General features: G+C 43.6%; 1 protein-coding gene and 1 long non-coding RNA gene across 4 annotated transcripts in view; one reads left to right on the top strand and one right to left on the bottom strand.

Moving 5' to 3' along the window:
* The window catches only part of RASGRF2 (Ras protein specific guanine nucleotide releasing factor 2), a 203,488-nt gene that overhangs the window by 150,938 nt on the left and 36,985 nt on the right, over positions 1-15,565 (top strand). The gene's annotated exons all lie outside the window — the stretch shown is intronic.
* LOC128839508 (uncharacterized) overlaps positions 2,640-15,565 on the bottom strand; it is a 42,233-nt gene continuing 29,307 nt past the window's right edge. Inside the window, exon 4 of the long non-coding RNA XR_008445461.1 lies at positions 2,640-3,535. This is a non-coding gene — a long non-coding RNA (uncharacterized LOC128839508). The remainder of the gene's footprint in view (positions 3,536-15,565) is intronic.

The following is a 15,565-nucleotide window of genomic DNA, read 5'->3' as shown; positions in this document are numbered from 1 at the left end:
ATTTACAGGCAATAATGCTGCTCACTTCTTATTTACTATGTCACCTGAAAGTGAGAACAGACATTCACATGGCACTTTTGTAGCTGGCACTGCAAGGTATTTACGTGCCAGATATGCTAAACATTCATATGCCCCCTCATGCTTTGGCCACCATTCTAGAGGACATACTGATGATGCTCATTAAAAAATAATGCATTAATTACAGTTGTGACTGAACTCCTTGGGGGAGAATTGTATGTCTCCTATTCTGTTTTACCTGCATTCTGCCATTAGTTCACATTATAGCAGTCTCCGATGATGACCCAGCACATGTTGTTCATTTTAAGAACACTTTCACTGCAGATTTGACAAAACACAAAGAAGGTACCAATGTGAGATTTCTAAAGATAGCTATCTCACTCAACCCAAGGTTTTAGAATATGAAGTGCCTTCCAAAATCTGAGGGGGATGAGGTGTAGAGAAGGCTTCACAAGTCTTAAATGAGCACCACTCAGATGCAGAAACTACAGAACCCAAACCACCACAAAAGAAAATCAACCTTTCTGTTGGTGGCATCTGACTCAGATGATGAAAATGAACATGCGTTGGTCCACACTGCTTTGGGTGGTTATCGAGCAGAACCAATCATCTGCCTGGACACATGTCCTCTGGAATGGTGATTGAAGCATGAAGGGACAGATGAATCTTTCCTGCATCTGGCACATAAGTATCTTGCAATGCCAGCTACAACAATGCCATACAAACGCCTGTTCTCACTTTCAGGTGACATTGTAAACAAGAAGCGGGGAGCATTATCTCCTGCAAATGTAAAGAAACTTGTTGTCTGAGCGATTGGCTGAACAAGAAGTAGGACTGAGTGGATGTATAGGCTCTAAACATTAACATTGTTTTATTTTTGAATGCAGTTATTTTTTGTGCATAATTCTACACTTGTAAGTTTAACTTTCATGATAAAGATATTGCACTACAGTACTTGTATTAGACGAATTGAAAAATACTATTTCTTTTGTTTTTTACAATGCAAATATTTGTGATAAAAATAAATATAAAGAGTACACTTTGTATTCTGTGTTGTAATTGAAATCAATATATTTGAAAATGTAGAAAATATTCAAAACTATTTAAATAAATGGTATTCTATTATTGTATAACAGTGTGATTAATCACGATTAGTTTTTTTAATCACTTGGCAGCCCTATGTTTTTATTATTAAGAGGTTATGTGCTAAGAGAAATGTTATGGCTTATTATTCTAAACATCAATATCTATAATGTATTTCATTTTGACTTCACTCTGAAAAAAAAAGAAATAACAGTTAATGAGTATACAGATTCAACACATAAGAGAAAAATATATTTAATCCTCAAAACACCCCATGAAAGTTGATGTGTAAGTACTATTATTTCCATTTTATAGATGGAGAAAATAAGCCACAAAGGTTAAGTGACTATCCCAAGGCCATGCATAGAATTAGTGGCAGAGTCATAATTAGACCAAAAAATGGCTCTCAGTCCTGTGCTTATTCCAATAGAACTCACTGCTTTAAATGCTATTAGGCATTTACCACTACAAGTACCACTCCTTGTGATCAGTGCTCTTTATAAATTCTACAAACAAACCCAGAATAACACGTGAGTTGAGAGCTTTACTGTAAGGAAACAATTAAGAAAAAAAATCTTCAAAATCTTGCTCTCCTGTTAAATATTTCTGACATCCCAAATTTTGTCTCTGTGATCTTAAAGAAATAGGAATAGAATATATTGACACACTTAAACCAACTCTTTCAGATCCCAGACTTGGAGTCATTCAAGAAAATACAAAAACTTTTTTTTTATAACTATCCCTATTTACAACACATCCGGTCAAACTGATAGCAATCAACATGTAACTTGGAGGATGTAATAATAATCTGCAAACAGATGGATAGAAAGGACTCGTGTAATTTTATGTAGCAATAAATGATGCTGAAATTGGTAAGTTATTACATTTAAAACTAAAATGGATGTTATTATTTGTATTGAGGCAGCATTGACATGCCAACTAATATCAGAGCACCATTGTGCTAGGTGCTGTACATACACATAGAAAGAAAGAGTCTCAGTACTGAAGAGCTTACAGTGTAGACAAGTCAGAAAAAGTGTGATTGAAAGGAAATATTATTACCTTTGTTTTACACATGGGGAATTGAGACACAGAGAGGTTAAGTGTTTTCACAGTGCCTAGCAAAATAGGTTCCTGATTTGAGTCCTTGAGCTCTGTTGCAGTATAAATAAATGTTAATAGACTTGCTCAGGGACACACAGGTAGTCTGTAACAAAGCCAGGAATTGAATCCAGATCTTCTGAGTTCCAGCGCAGTACTTTAACCACCAGACCATCCCTCTTTTTAAAGCTATAATAGAGAATAGCACCTACGCAGACAGGATTAAAAATGTCCACATCAGCTACTTTCCATTGAAATTCTTTCCACAATGTTATCATGCATTTCTTTTATACTCTAGTAATGACCAATGAAACTAACTTAAACAGCCCCAATCTCTAATAGAGAGGATATGGACAAATGACCACAGAACCAAATGTTTTTGTCATGTAAACATTTAAGTTTAATGAAAAAAAAAATCCATATACATTGATAAAAATCTTAATCTGTTATATTTTGGGTGTTATTCTCTCAAACCTTTGGAACACCAAAGAATTTTTCTTGTTCAGAATATGAACACCAGTCAAAGAAATATAGCACCATATTATGATGCATGAAAGAAACCCCTACACTTGAGATTTAACTGAAAATCACCCATGATATACACGATATGGAACAAATCACAGGTCTAATCAGACATTCACAAGATCGGTTCAAAGAGGGCTGTATATTAGCTGATACTATATTTACTTTCCAACATATAAGAAGTAGAGGCAAACAATGGCCTGTGTTAAAATCACAGTGCACTGCACTGAAAATAATATGATCTTTTCATCCATAGTGATATCCATACAAAATGACTATCCCAATTGTCCATCTACCTACTTACACCAAGCATAATTTCTGCAACATCTGATTGTGTGGTTACCCGTACATAAAAATGCTACTACAAACACTTATGAAAATACTGTCATATAAATGTTTAATCAAAAATATGCTTTCTTGCATGGATAAAACAATATTGCGCTATAATACGCATTTCAAACTGGATCAAATCTGTGCAAAAATACATTACTCTGTACCTATGTATCTCTAAATGCCTTTGAAAACACAGATAAATACTATATTAAAAATAAGAGAGGAATGAGGTAAGAGAGGGAGTCACGAGAGAGAGGAAATTATTTTCAAACCCAGTACAGTGTATTTTCAAAGTGAAAACTATAGCTTGGTGTCCCTAGTCCTTCATTGCCTTTTTTCTCAGGAGTAAAGTTTGATTCTCCAACTCTTCTAATCCAGTATTCCAATGCAGTAGATTCTTTAAAGCGTTAGGTCTTTGGCCCAGGATGGGTATTGCGCACTGCAGCAACCCAGCTTTGAGTGTTGTTTCCACAAGTGACTAGGGACAGAGGAAAGATACAGACAAAGCAGAAATGACTGATGGATTTGTGCCGAAACGGAATGTGGGATAAGAACTGCTATGGGAAGGCAAACAAAGAGTTATTGTCTAGCTAAGGCAGCATTATATGTTGGCAAAAATGTTCCGCAGCCCTGGGACAGCCATAGCTCAGAGCCTTAATTTGTAATAACTGCTCAGACCATAACCCAAAGACTGTTTGGGCACCATTGCTTTAGATAGATTCAGTAAAGGCTTATAAGACTGCCAAAGTGACAAAACCACTTAAGCATTAAGACACTGTCAAATCTATAGCTCCTCCAAGAACAACTAAATCTAACGTTAAAGGTGCTTACCTCATACACTATGACCACACAGTACACCTGAAATGTTATTTTCATTGGTAGTAAAGGATGGATTTTATTCTCTTAAAGGAGGGCCATAAACAAAATATTCTGACATTTCCCAATATAAAGACTATAATTTAGTGTGTTTTGGTGACTAACTGTAGATTGGACTTTGCCTTACTACTGCCATGTGCACTCCTCACAAAATACATAATAGCTCCCCTGACAGAGGCTCCTCTCTGAGCATGCTCCTCCCATTGTTGCCCTTTGAAACACCCACTGCCATATATACTGCCCTTCATGAGACACCCTCAACACCCAACATTCCCATAAGTGCTGCTCCCCTGTGAGACACTAAGGGGGGGGAGGCTCTTTGCCCAATTTTTCCATCACATTATTCTCCTCTCCTAAAGGAAACAAAAAAAGAGAAAGAAAAGGCCTCAGGTGGCTCATCTAATCAATTAACGTACTTATCCAGCCCCCACCAGGATAAAATGAGAGAGCCTCCCATGTATTGATCTGGACACCAGGGCAAATGAGAGAGCCTCCCACCATTGATCTGGACCCAACTATACATACAATATGAGGGGGGTTAGCTCAGTGGTTTGAGTATTGGCCTGCTAAACCCAGGGTTGTGAGTTCAATCCTTGAGGGGGGCCACTTAGAGATCAGGGGCAAAATCAGTACTTGGTCCTGCTAGTGAAGGCAGGGGGCTGGACTCAATGACCTTTCAAGGTCCCTTCCAGTTCTAGGAGATAGGATATCTCCATTAATTTAATTTAAAAATGAGGACAAACACAGCAATGGTTAAGCAGCAGTCTGCAACTTAATAAATTTAACACAGTGGAGGTACTATCCACACTGTCATCCATACTCTTACATACCAGGCATTATAAATGGTTCCAGTACTCCTACCATATAACCTATAACTCAGAGTAGACTATCTAAGCCTTAGCTCACTCATCTGAGTCCTGTTTCTCCCGCTCCCCAATGAGGGGTTTCATATCGCTCATCTTTTTATCCTTTTAACTGCACTGAAAACCAGCTACAAGTTGTGATGAACTATCCTCCTATCCAGTACACTACACATGACCTTAGCCAAAAGGCCAAGAAGCGAATTTACTAAATTGATTCCTATTTAACTTAACTATGCCTCCAGGATGCCATGAGAGAGGCAATTAATTCCCCAGGCTTATGCCAACTTGGCCCCATGAGGGGGAAAAAAAAAAAATCCTTCCTGGCCTCAAAACAGCTCTGAAGCTACCAATTCAGGGTAGGGGGTGGGACTGCTGAAACAGAATGAGAGGCGTCTCCACATAACCCAGGGTAGGGTTTAATTCAATGCAAGAGGAGGGCAAGGGACCAATCAGTTTCCTCCCCACCAATGAGAGACTCTGGAAGGGAAATGGCCATTCCTGTATCTCTGCAGCATAGGCTTTCATTCCCTGTTCAATGGGGGTTGTCCCAGTCATCACCAGCCACCCAAGTGGCCCATCTGTTGAGATGGGTGGTGTCACTTCAAGGTAGAAATAACAACAACAAGTTCTCTGTTTCTCTCCCCCTCTTGCCTCCTTCCCACTCGGTAGGAGAACTAGCTTGTTTAGGTTATGGATATGTGCATTTATGTGCACATGTATGAATTTATCTCCCTACCTCGCACGCACACACGTGGAGAAAGGAAAGGAATTGGGGTGAGTCTTCACTAACCTAATCCTACCCTCTTCCCCCTGCTAAATACAAGCAGCAAAAGGGTGGTCTTTCACAGATGATTTTCACTGTCATCAGAGCAGCTGGGTGGGAACCACCCCATATAGCCTGATCATTCTCCCCAGAAAGAGATATTAAAGGCCTCTGTCTTTCAGCCATTGCAGGGGAGACACTTGCCCATCCCCACCCCCGCATAACATTCTCACAAAAATAAGTGATTGGACAACAAAATGGCAAATGAAATTTAATATGGATAAATGTAAAGTAATGCACATTGGAAAAAATAACCCCAACTATACATACAATATAATGGGGGCTAATTTAGCTACAACTAATCAGGAAAGAGATCTTGGAGTCATCGTGGATAGTTCTCTGAAGACATCCACACAGTGAGCAGTGGAAGTCAAAGAATATCTTATTGCCCTATATAAATCCATGGTACACCCACATCTCGAATACCGCGTACAGGTGTGGTCTCCTCGTCTTAAAAAAGATATATACTGGCATTAGAAAAGGTTCAGAGAAGGGCAATTAAAATGATTAGGGGTTTGGAATGTATCCCATATGAGGAGAGATTAAAGAGGCTAGGACTTTTCAGCTTGGAAAAGAGGAGACTAAGGGGGGATATGATAGAGGTATATAAAATCATGAGTAGTGTGGAGAAAGTGAATAAGGAAAAGTTATTTACTAGTTCCCATAATATAAGAACTAGGGGCCACCAAATGAAATTAATAGGCAGTAGGTTTAAAACAAATAAAAGGAAGTTCTTTTTCACACAGTGCACAGTCAACCTATGGAACTCCTTCCCTGAGGAGGTTGTGAAGGCTAGGACTATAACAGGGTTTAAAAGAGAACTAGATAAATTCATGAAGGTTAAGTCCATTAATGGCTATTAGCCAGGATGGGTAAGGAATGGTGTCCCTAACCTCTGTTTGTCAGAGAGGATGGAGATGGATGGCAGGAGAGAGATCACTTGATCATTACCTGTTAGGTTCACTCCCTCTGGGACACCTGGCATTGGTCATTGTCAGTAGACAGGATACTGGACTGGATGGACCTTTGGTCTGACCCAGTATGGCCATTCTTATGTTCTTATGAATCTCTTTTGCTAGAAGTCTGTGAGCCCCATTTTGAATTAAACCTAACTTACCTGAAAAATGTATTATTTCATGTGAATAAGAACAGACAAGAAAATACTTGTATTAGGCATTTTCTTTTTTTGAGTAGATGGAAGAACACTATTCCAGAAGGAGAGCTCAGTGTTGCAATGTATAAATAGTTCTAATAGAGTGCATAACAATAGCTCTGTCTCTGTGCTGTGAGTGAGGTGCCAGTGAAGTGCTTACTTCTTTATACATGAACAGCTCCCTAAAATTATAATAATTATAATGATTTCTAATGCTGTAATCCCCAAAATATATCAGGGGCTGTACAAACAGAAGAGTATGCAGTTCCTTCCCAGAAGTGTTTATAATTTAAATAAACAATACAGACAGACAACCACCGACAAATGTACATGTAAAATGTCTGAGGTGATGTTAGATACACATCTGAGTCGTTAACTTTTTTCTCCCTAGCCTTGACCATCCCGTCCCTCCCTCTTCTCCTTTGCCCAAGTCCTCCTTTGTCCAAGAGCTTGTTCCCATTGTGGCCACCTTCCACCGCACAGTATAGATTCAGTGTTAGCATAGGAGCCTGGGAAGAAAAAAGGTGGCCCTGTTAATGAGAGTGTCAGTAGCTGGGGCCCCTCTCATGGCCTCCCCTGCCATCGCTTGCAGCTCCTGGAGGGGGATTGGATTGTCTTTCCTCTGCTGGGTTATGATCTGAGTTAGCTTTATAAAATACCTTGTAAACCACTAAACTGTATCAAAACTAATGTCATGGGTGTTTTTAAAAAAGCTTTTTTAAAACTCTGTTATCTAAACACAGACAATATCATTAAATCTAAAATGTGATCTTGTATGCAGAATTCCTGAGAGCAGAGTCATTGTAAAATAAGCAGTTAGGGTTGTTCAGTGAGAATGTGAATTAATAAAGCAGTTTTGTTATTTTGAAACTGAAGGATTAAATAATGACTAGGAAAGAATTCTTCATTGTTTTTAAAAACTTTGGTAATACATTGTCAGAACTGCACATTAATTCTCAGTGAATGTATATTGGTAACACTATAACTGCTGCCCTTTTTAGAAGGGGGAAAGCTAATTACTGTCTCCTATTGATCACAAGATGTAGATACAAGTTTGGAAAAAACATTCAAACAAATAATGTGACATCTTATTTTTGACAAACTGAGCAAGAGAATCAAATCTATGCTGGCATTAATTTTTGGGTGAAAGGTAAATTATTTAGGTTTTTAGCTCTTTTTAAAAAAATTGCATTGTATCCTTCTTTTCATTCCCTCTCCACAACTTCCTCCTTATTTTCCTTCTTCTTTCTCTTCTATCTGTCGTGAACCACCTCCTGTAAGTGAACAAAGCTCTTCTGCTAGAATAACTGCAGAATGTTTATGTCTACACTTTGCTTCCAAACGGAACTGAGAGAAACAGTGTAGGAGTCTACCATTGTAAACAAGTAAAACACAAATACTGTGACAGTTACTGTGGGGTCAAGACTCAAGAGCCTTGCTGGCTTGTGGGGAAAGGAGAGGGCTTGTGAAAATAAAACTCCCACTGAGGGAGGGAAAATGAAGCAAAGCAGATGACGTCTATAGATGTTTTTAATACCCTAATAAACAGTTCCACAGCCTCATTTTCTTTGCTTTATGGTACTATTTTCTTCTTTCATCTAAACATTATAAACTGTAAATTGGAGTTTTTTCTGCCTCTGCTGAAGGGTGAAAGAAGCTGAAACAGTGTCCTTATTGCTGGCAATGTTTGAGAAACTCTGAGCCAGTCATAAGTGAAGTATTGTATTAGCCTATCAGAGCAAGATTTGCCTATATTGAGAAATAGTCATGGAGGCTGAGCTTCCCAAAGGAGCCAAATACAGTTATGTTCTCTCCAGGGATGGCTCTGGCTTTTTTGCCGCCCTAGGCAAAAAAGCCACCTCCCTCCCCACCTCCCCCAGCGCGGCAGGGGAGGGCGCCGAGCCAGGCTGCGGGCCCGCAATCCCCGACCGGCCAGAGCGCTGAGGGGAGGGCGGCAAGCCTGCCGCAGCTCTGCTCTCCCCAGCGGCCAGAGTGCCGGGAGCAGGGCGGAGAGCCCGGCCGGGGCTCTCCGCTCTCCCCGGTGGCCAGAGCGCCGGGAGCAGGGCGGAGAGCCCGGCCGCGGCTCTCCGCTCTCCCCGGCAGCTGGAGGGTGGAGAGCACCCAACCGGCCAGAGCGCCGGGGGGAGGGCGGCGAGCCCGCTGCGGCTCCGCTCTCCCCGGCGGCTGGAGCACTGCGGGAAGGGCAGCGAGCCCAGTCGCGGCCCTGCTCTTGGGTCGGAGCGCCCCACCACGCCGCCCCCCTCCAGGTGCCGCCCCAAGCACATGCTTGGTGGGCTGGTGCCTGGAGCCGGCCCTGGTTCTCTCCTTATATTGAATTTCATTAGGAGTTGTGTGCCTATACCCTTAACCTCCTTTGAGGATCACAACTAGAATGATTTTGCAAATCCCTGCCCTCTGATTTGCTGAAGATGGGTGTCTGCTAATCACATTCAGTTGTGGAATTGCCACAAGCCCTGGGCAGCTGAGCAGGAATTCAATTGGTGTCTGGTTCCTCCCTTGTTCCAGAACTTTACCTGGTGCAAGTTACTTCCCCCTTTGTGCTAGCTCAGCTCAAGTGAGTATTCAGTATAGGAATTTGTATACTATAGTCATTGATACCACTTAGTGATGATTATGAAAATCAGACATTTGTGATCAAAATACAAGGAATTGAATAACTGGGGAAATGGTCACAATTATGGATTAATAATTATAGTGCATACCTACACTTTGATTTTCTGAGACAATTCTATTTCAGCACAATACATAATAATATTAATATGTATCTTCAACCTGCTGTTAATGTTTAAAGGCATAAAGTATAGTATGTCTGACAGAATCATAGAGACACAAGGTGGGTATGGTAATATCTTTTATTGGACCAACTTCTGTTGGTGAGAGAGACAAGCTTTTGAGCTACCTGGAGCTCTTCCTCAGGACCTTTTGCCCACAACAATGTGAAACTTTGTGGGGTTGCCTGGTTCTCTCCCTCTCTTATAAATAAACATTCCAATGAATTATTGGTCACGAAGTGTGAGAATTCTAAGTGTTTGCATAATTACATACTATATATAGCATATGTATTTGTATAAAATATTAATGTACTTGATTGTTGTTTTACTCAAGCAAAAGATTGCAGAAGTGTAAGGGTTTGATCTTCCATGACCCTTCAGGGAATGTGAGTTACCCTCAGAATGGTAGCCAAGCATACAGTCAGTCAAACTGATTAGAGGTATTCTTCACTCACTTCTGCTCAAGTCTGACAGGTCCCTCTACAGGGCCAAATCTGTCCATTTGAAAATTTGCCTACTTCACTTGAAAATATGGGTGGATCTCTGCAGACTGCATGATTCTGCTCTTTGATATTTCATGACTGTGACCAGGATTTTCTGATTTGTACTTCTCTCAAGCATGACCAGCCCTGGCCGCAGCCTCACCCTGGTAGCACTAGCCTTTCTAGTGCCTGTGCTATTCTGCTGTTTTGAGCTGGCTCCTGCACAGGGCCTGAGGGAGGGAAGTCTCCTTGTGCTCTCTCCACTCCTCTGTGTGCACCCACACAGAGCCAGCCACAGATTGACTGTAGTTTTACCTGCAAATTCCTCTCACTCTGTTCTAATCTGGTATTTTTAATCCTTCACTTTGCTTTTCTTCTCCCTACTCCGTTAAAACTCTTTCTCCATCTCCCTCCCAAATGCTCTCCCCATTTCTCTGAAATTGTATCTTTCCTTTTACCTTTCTGTGTACAGGGGTGAAAGTAACTGAGGACACTTACCAGTATGAGAGGGGTGGCTCTGGCCCCTGGAAGGGGCGGGGCCTCAGGCAGAAGGGGTGGGGCTGGGGGTTAGAATCCCCCAGCCAGCCCTTGGCTTGCGCCACCTGGGTCTCCCGTGTTGATTTAAAGGGCCCAGAGGTCCAGACGCTGCTGCTGCAGTAGCGGCAGCGGCGTCCAGAGCCCTGGGCCCTTTTAAATCACCGGCCCCAGGGCAGCTGCTCCCTTTGCCCTCCCTCTGCCCCCCGTCAGTGGCTGGGGGGTCAAAAGGGGCAGGGACGTTAAAGCACTGCAGGGTCCTTTGCGGGGGGGGGGGGGGGGGGGGGGCACAGCAACATTAAAGCGCTGCCGCGGCAAAGGACCATCCTTAAAGGGCTGCCTCAGCAGCGCTTTAATGTCCCTGCCCCTTTTTGCCTCCTCTGTCGGCGACTCTGCCGGTACAGACCTTATCGGCAGGGCCCCCAAGAGGGGAAGCAAAAGGGGCAGGGACATTAAAGCACTGCTGCGGTAGTGCTTTAATGTGGGCTGGGTATGGGCCGGTGCAGGTTCTTACCGGTACGGAGTACCGGCCCATGCCGGCTCACTTTCACCCCTGCCTGTGGATCAATCCCCAGCCCTCCCCTCTTTCCACCATTATTTCAACATATCCACCACTATATCGATCTTTCCCTCACCTCCAGGGGCGGATTTACCATGAAACACACAGTGCCCTAGCACGGGGCCCCCCAACAACAGGGGGCCCCAGGGCTGGGCACTCGGGCAGCTCCACACCGGCGCACCCCCTGCGGGGGGGCTGCTCCACGAGAGGAGGGCTGCATGGGTAGAAGCTGTAAGGGAGCAAGAGAGCAGGGAGGGAGGCTCACCCACAGCCTCAGGGAGCAGGCAGGAGGTGCGGGTGGCGGGAGCACTGCGAACATGGGCCGGAGGACTCAGGAGGAGCACAGGGCAGCTGCACAGCCGGCCGGAGAGAAGCGGCGCTCTGAAAGGGAAACCGCTGCTTCTCTCCGGCTGCATGGCTGCCCCTGCTCCTCCTGAGTCCTCTAGCCCGTGCTCAGAGGACCGGATTCAGAAAAGGGGCTGGGCTTTAGGGGCTGCAGCCCAGGGATCCGGGGCCCACTTAGCAGCCCCTAAAGCCCTTGTGTTCCCTGAGCCCCCTCCTGCACCCTAACTCCTGTGCAGACCCCCGATCCCCAGCCTGTTCCTGCACCCTAATTCCCTCCAAGACCCTGCACCCCAACCCTGAGCCCCCTCTCACACCATAACCCCCACCCAGACCCTACACCCCCACCCCGCTCCCACACCCTAATTCCCTCCAAGACCCTACACCCCAACCCTGAGCCCCTCCCACACCATAACTCCCCCAAGACCCCCCATCCCAAGCCTATTCCTGCACCCTAATGCTCTCCCAGGCACTGCATCCCCAACCCTGAGCCCCAGGAGGAGACTGCAGAAAAAAATGAAAAACGGGGGTGGGGGGAAGCAGAGAGAGAATGCTCCCCCTGGGGGGGGGGCAAAAATGAAGCTGAGCACAGAGCCCCACTAACTCTAAATCTGCCACTGCTCACCTTTATTCCCACCCAACATCTCTCTCCTTTCCCCTCCGCCCCGCTTTCAGAACTGTCACCACTTTTTCTTTCCATACTCTCTCTCTCCTCCTCCTCCTTCACCCCCTCACAGATTTCTGTTCTGTTCCCCTCTCCTGTGGTTTCTGTACATAGGATCCTCATTGTAAAGCCTCTTATCTGCCCACAAGATGAGGTGAAATGCAAGATTTAACACAGTGTGTCTTCATGCTTATAGCCAGTGTTGGTATTGGCTGAATCAGGAACAATCTGTGGGACCAGTGCAGGGGTGTTATGTGGCAACACTGCTTTGGAGACAGGTGAAAGGGGAACCAGTTGGCCTCCTTTCTTCCTTCACTCAAAAATGGGATCCTAACTGCAGGGCTCTTCAGGGCAGTTGACTAGAATTGCCCCCAGGTGTAAACTGAGAATAGACCCCCCCGAAAATACCAGGCCCTATCTCTGATGTGTAGCACATCCTTAGGGGCCAGCCTTGTTTGCCAAAACCTTCTGGAGATACTTTCCATTCCTCTGCCTCTTCAAAGCATAATATTATGTAACACAAAATTAGAATAAAAGAAGAGTCTAATGAAATGATTTCAAATGTATTCAGTAAAGGCTGTCATGGGGGAGTTGTGTTACATTTATCCTGACAACCCATACCACTCCTCCTCCTCTTCACATGGCAATCACAGGACCCTGATGCCAACCTACCAACTGGCTTCTTTCCAGTTGCCTGAGAATTCTTTAGAAAGCTGGCTCCATTTATGAGCGCTAAAGTGATGTGAGGGTTATTTGTATATAAAGCATTTAGGGTTATGCTGAAGTCAGATAATCTGACTCTGCAAATGGATTCCCTGTAGAGATTCTTCAGGAGTTCTCCATGTATGGTATCTACGTACTTACCTACCTCCTGCCCACCCTCCTCATCACTGTAGTATCCAAATACGTCCCAGGTCAATTAGATTTCTATGCTGAGGTCACTAGAGGATTTTGTGGAGTTGTTTGCTCCTCTCTGTTCCCTGTTTATAGGATGCTCTCCTTGGGGTATTTAAAAGAAAACTATTTCCATGTGTGTGGAGGTTACATAAAAGAGAAATTATTCTATTGGCCCTCCTACATCCTTGCATCCTTGTCAGAATTGTGTAGATCATTTTCTTTATCTTTGCTATATGATCAGATCTATGTATTTCTAATGTACACATCACCATAGTATCTAAGCAGTATTGTCCTTGCTTCACACCTACTCATTCAGTCTCCATCCTTCTAGCCAATGGTTATAAACCCATCAACTACTCTGCTCCTTAATCACAGATGGATTACTTGAGTGACATGAGACATTCTTCTCCTATCGAAACTAAGCATACTGCCTACACGGTGCTCCCAACTCCTGCTGGTAGGGGTAGCAATCATAGAATCATAGAACTGGAAGGGACCTTGAGAGGTCATCTAGTCCAGTCCCCTGCACTCAAGGCAGGACTACATATTATCTAGACTATCCCTGACAGGTGTTTGTCCAACCTGCTCTTAAAAATCCCCAATGATGGAGATTCCACAACCTCCCTAGGCAATTTATTCCAGTGTTTAACCACTCTGACAGTTAGGAAGTTTTTCCTAAAGTCCAACCTAAAACCTCCCTTGCCGCAATTTAAGGCCATTGCTTCTTGTCCTATCCTCAGAGGTTAACAACAATTTTTCTTCCTTCTCCTTGTAACAACCTTTTATGTACTTGAAAACTCTTATCATGTCCCCTCTCAGTCTTCTCTTCTCCAGACTAAACAAACCCAATTTTTTCAATCTTCCCTCATATGTCATGTTTTCTAGACCTTTAATCATTTTTGTTGCTCTACACAGGACTTTCTCCAATTTGACCACATCTTTTCCAAAATGTGGCACTCAGAACTCGACACAATACTCCAATTGAGGCCTAATCAGCGCGGATTAGAGCGGAAGAATTACTTCTTGTGTCTTGCTTACAATACTCCTGCTAATACATCCCAGAATTATGTTTGATTTTTTTGCAACAGCTTTACACTGTTGACTCATATTTAGCTTGTGATCCACTATGACCCCTAGATCCCTTTCTGCCGTACTCCTTCCTAGGCAGTCATTTCTGAGTACTTTGCATTTATCCTTATTGAAATTCATCCTATTTACTTCAGACCATTTCTCCAGTTTGTCCAGATCATTTTGAATTTTAATCCTATCCTCCAAAGCACTTGCAACTCCTCCCAGCTTGGTATCGTCTGCAAACTTTAAAAGTTTATAACTTTATGCCATTATCTAAATCATTGATGAAGATATTGAACAGAACTGGACCCAGAACCGATCCCTGCGGGACCCCACTCATTATGCCCTTCCAGCTTGACTGTGAACCACTGATAACTACTCTCTGGGAACGGTTTTCCAACCAGTTATGCACTCACCTTATAGTAGCTCCATCTAGGTTGTATTTCCCTAGTTTGTTTATGAGAAGGTTATGTGAGACAGTATCAAAAGCCTTACTAAAGTCAAGATATACCACATCTACCGCTTTTCCCCCATGCACAAGGCTTGTTACCCTGTCAAAGAATGCTATCAGGTTGGTCTGACATGATTTCTTCTTGACAAATCCATGCTGACTGTTACTTATCACCTCATTATCTTCTAGGTGTTTGCAAATTGATTTCTTAAATTATTTGCTCCATTATCTTTCCAGGTACAGAAGTTAAGCTGACTGGTCTGTAATTCCCTTTTTATAGATGGGCACTATATTTGCCCTTTTCCAGTCTTCTGGAATGTTTCCCTTCTTCCATGACTTCTCAAAGATCATTGCAAATGGCTCAGATATCTCCTCAGTCAGCTCCTTGAGTATTCTAGGATGCATTTCATCAGGCCCTGGTGATTTGAAGACATCCAACTTGTCTAAGGCCTTGTCTACACTACGAGAGTAGTTCGATTTTACTGAAATCGAATTTTTGGAATCGATATTGCAAAGTCGAACGTGTGTGTCCACACTAAGGACAGTAATTCGACTTTGTGAGTCCACACTAACGGGGAAAGCGTCGACATTGGAAGTGGTGCACTGTGGTCAGCTATCCCACAGTTCCCGGAGTCCCCGCTGCCCATTGGAATTCTGGGTGGAGCCGCAAATGCCTTCTGGGTAAAAAAAAGGTGTCCAGGGTGCTTTTGGGTAACTGTCGTCATCCGTCCATCACTCCCGCCCTCCCTCCCTGAAAGCGCCGGCGGGAAATCAGTTCACGCACTTTTCTAGTCAGTGACAGCGCGGACGCCACAGCACTGCGAGCATGGAGCCTGCTGCAACCATCACTGCAGTTGTGGCCGCTCTCAACGCCTCGCAACTTATCATACACCTTTCCCTGAGGCAGATGCAGAAAAGTCAGGCGAGGAGGCTACGTCAACGCGGTGATGGCCTGAAGTCTGAGAGTAGCACAGACCTCTCAGAAAGCAGGGGACCCAGCG

This window comes from Malaclemys terrapin, chromosome 6, assembly GCF_027887155.1.
Source record: "Malaclemys terrapin pileata isolate rMalTer1 chromosome 6, rMalTer1.hap1, whole genome shotgun sequence".
Lineage (NCBI taxonomy): Eukaryota > Metazoa > Chordata > Testudines > Emydidae > Malaclemys > Malaclemys terrapin.
This window is presented reverse-complemented; position numbering and strand designations above follow the sequence as displayed.